A 4,004-nucleotide genomic window follows, 5' to 3' on the forward strand; every position below is an offset into this window, starting at 1 on the left:
CTACGGCGAGGTCGAGCCCCCCCCCCACGCCCGCGCCCCTGCCAACTCCGGCGAGGCTGAGCCATCGCGCGCCCGCTCCATCAAGGTCGAGGCACAACCCGCCCGCCGTCCCTATCAAGTATCGGGTGGTCAGTCACCACGACGACGCCTTGCGGGGTGGATCCGATAGTTGGTGCCGGCGGGAGCTCGTAGGGCGACACTGTAGGAAGGTCGAGCGCAGGGGAGGCGACACTACAAGCACGGGGGAGGCCGGCAGGCGCGTGGTGGGCTTGATCCTTGCGTCGAGGTCCGGGCACTAAGACGCGGGATGAGGCTGGAGCGGGGCGAAGCTTCCTGGAGAGGCGAGCGCGAGGAGGCGGCGCTTTCCGGAGGGCACCCCTCCTTCAGCTTGGCCTTAGCCGCAGGTGGATCTGGTTAGAAGGGGAAGGAGTGAGAAATTTGAGGAAGGAGATGTGAGGCAGACAAGTGGGACCCCCGTCCACCTCAACTGTCAAACTTTGACCAAGATGTTGATTGGTAGAAGTTTGCACCGTGCTTCTAAGTTATGTAACTATTTTACTACTCAATCCAATCAAATCTCCATTTCCTTACATAATAGGTGTTGAAGCCTTCAACTGTAGGACGTGAGATGGTTTTGGTCCTTTAGGCATCACTTTCATAATAGTACAGGGACAAAACATACATTTTCTATTGGTACTAATGGGGCATAATGTCAAAAAAGAATTCGATAGCGAGAGGCCAATGAGGTCAAACTCCAACAAAACGAGCCTTTCGTCATATTATTGTATGAATTACAGAAGGTTAGTTGTAACATGTTAATTATTTCAGGGTTGAAACATTTCCTTGTTGCAACATCTCCACTACATATGATTCTATTTTTTATATGTAACACGAGTTTGCATATAAACATTTCGGGATTTAAAGATTTTTGATACTGGTCATCAGATAATGTATATTTCTGTATGTATATGTGGACTTCTGTTCATTTCTTTTTCCTGCTCAATTATTCCTTGTACCATTTTTAAGTGGAAAATAGTAGGGAAGAAACTACCGCGCTTCTAGAAATTGTTTGATGGAAAATGCACAATGGAGGGTGGGCAGCCAGAGCTACCTTACAAAGTATCTAAGTACAATTGCATTCCCTCTTTGAGGCTGGGTTTTGCTCTCTACGTATCGTTAGCAAAGTATTCTTTGAACATCCTAAAACATTCATGAATGTTAGGTATGTCACCATCAAATATGATAATGTTACTGTGATTCCATTAGCTCCAGCATACAAGAATAACCATCTCAAAGAAGCATTTGTCTTGGTTCCTGTGTTTACTTCTTCTAACATATCCGTGAGTTGCATGTCCAAATTCCACTCCTGGTTCAACATCCACCATTTTTTTGGCCAAATCACATCCAAAAAATAAGTGTTCGGTCCTTCCCCAGAAGATCTCTATTATAGAGCCTGTCAAGTAGGAGTTAGAAAACAGCCTATGTTTATATTCACAATATGGCTTCCATATCCAGGACATAGGGGTGGGATAAGGATCATGATTGGTTGTAGTCCTGTAACTTTGTTGCTGGATAGTTTTGTGGGCAAGGGTCTTTTTTTCCGGCAACAAAGTTGTTGCTGGAAAGACCCTTGCCTGCAGTGAGTTTCTAGGAACCATCATCATAAAAGTAGGTCAATTGATCATGAATAATTACAAGGTTGTTGCATTGGGAGGATGGCATAGAAGACAGGGGAGGGTGAAACATGTCACATATAGATTCATAGGTTAAGGCCTTCTGAATGGTGAACCTAACAGTATCACATCTCCCAACATCACATTTAGCCAAAGACTGAAATTGGTCCCATGGAGACATATAATCTCTCCACCAAAAGGAGAAGCATCTGCCAAATTGTTGTGGGGGAAGACATGTCAGAGTAATGAGCTTGCTAGATGAAGTTCATCCAAGGGATGTTCTGCTTGTTGAAGAATATGTCTACTCTCAGATGAAGTACCTCTACACCACATGACTTAGGTCTACATGCAAGACCTCATTTGGCAAGACATTTACCTTGCTATCAATATATTTGCCTACATAGATAACATTTGTACCATTTTCATACTGAAGGTTTGAAGAATAACAAAATTGATATATATGGCGCTTTAATTGCTTTCTATAAGTTAGAATTAATATAATTTGTCTTTATACGACAACACATGTCTTCAGTTGATCAGATTATGATAATCTGATGTGCACAGTGTATTTATTTGTTTCCACCATAATCATACAGTAGGAATATACTTGTTTCCTAGATTGAGAAACAAATATTTAGTTGTTGTGAATGGTGGATGTTCAAACCATGTTGTTTCTTATTATAAGATATCATGTGTTATTTTTGAAGTGAGGTAAAATTCAAGATATTGTCTGGCCGAAAACCATAGAAATCGAAAGAATAGTGAAATGGGGGGATTTTTAAAAATTCCTCAAGGATCTTCGTCACTCTCAAAACCGGTCGATAATGGTAAGATTATTTTCTTACATTATGGATGATTCATCCTTGTGTTATGATTTGACATTCTCCCCCTATAGGATTATTTACTGTTGTGCTGAAATGAGTTTGAAATTGTATGTGACATACCTAGATAACTACTCTCTCTCCGTTCCTACATATAAGACTATTTAGAGATTTTAATATGGACTACATACAGATGTATATAGTGTATTTTAGAGTGCAGATTCGCTCAGTTTGCTCTGTATGTAGTCCATATTGGAATCTCGAAGACTTTATATTTTGGAACGGAGGGAGTATGTGTTTTGTAGCGTCAGTTTTCTTTCATCATAAGTTTTACTAGTTGATGAAACATCACAGAAATAAACCTGAACTAATATTTACTTGCAATCAATATTCTATTAGGTAATTTCCCTGTGCTTGAATGCTGAGTCTTCGAAAGATGGCTTAAAGGGAATGAAGGAGGTAACGTTGACACTTGATTTTCCATTTCCATTCTTTGTAAGGTATGGACATTCAGAATATTATGTTTAAGGTATTTATGACACTGATGCAGGTTGCAAAGATATTAAAAGTGAACAAAATAATTGGTTTAGCAACAATAGAAGATGATACATGTATTTATGTATGTCCCAGACAAAAGGAGATAATAAGAGCCCTTCAAAAATATGGTTTCTAGAAAGGCGCGTCAGCAGTCCATACAAACCAAGACTCATTCATCGGTTTTGTTGTATGGAACCGAAGATCACCGGTAAACACAAGCAAGGGAGAGATAAGCATTGACAAAATACAAGAAATTGGGATTGCTCATGTGGAAGCACAACACAAGTGATATATGGTAAGCTTGTATTATCTATTAGTCCACATACATGGAAGTCTTGTTCTCTCACTGTCCTCCTCTGGTAGTTGTTGATCGTGCCCATCATCCTTCTCTTCTTTCAGATCAACGATCATACCCTGTTCACCATCTTCATGTTCCAGTAGATGATGGCATATATTTTTGGCGTCCTCCTCTGGTACTAGCAGAGCAAGGCGCATATCATCCATATCCTCCTCCTGGACTACTAAGTCATGACTTTCATGCTCGGGATCCTCCTCATGAGTACCAAGTCAAGGGTTACATCCTCGACATCCTCCTCATGCCCCAGAATGTCAAGGCGCCTTCCACTCGCATGCTCCTTGCGCAAGAGACCAAGGTTTCATTTCCCATCGTCCTCCCAATTTTGCACCAGGATATTTGAGGCCCTCAACTGGTCATGGAAACAACAATGGTATTTCTCCTGACTAGCATCATTGGATGTTTAGCGAATGGCGTGAGACTGACTATGTTATTGCAGGTTCACTACACTAGAGGCCACCTAGCGGTTCTGCTCCTGGTCATGTGTGGCCTCCCATGTCGCACCCAAGGTCCGGGAACGATCTTTATGGTTTTGAAAGATCGAAAGGTTTCTCTCGCTCTAGCTCCACATATTACTCTAGATACGACAATGGCTCAGGTAGCAGGTCTCGCACCTAA

General features: G+C 41.8%; 1 pseudogene; it reads left to right on the forward strand.

Moving 5' to 3' along the window:
- LOC119358283 overlaps positions 1 to 4,004 on the forward strand; it is a 9,434-nt pseudogene extending 5,430 nt beyond the window's left edge.

This window comes from Triticum dicoccoides, chromosome 2A (genome assembly GCF_002162155.2).
Source record: "Triticum dicoccoides isolate Atlit2015 ecotype Zavitan chromosome 2A, WEW_v2.0, whole genome shotgun sequence".
Classification (NCBI taxonomy): domain Eukaryota; kingdom Viridiplantae; phylum Streptophyta; class Magnoliopsida; order Poales; family Poaceae; genus Triticum; species Triticum dicoccoides.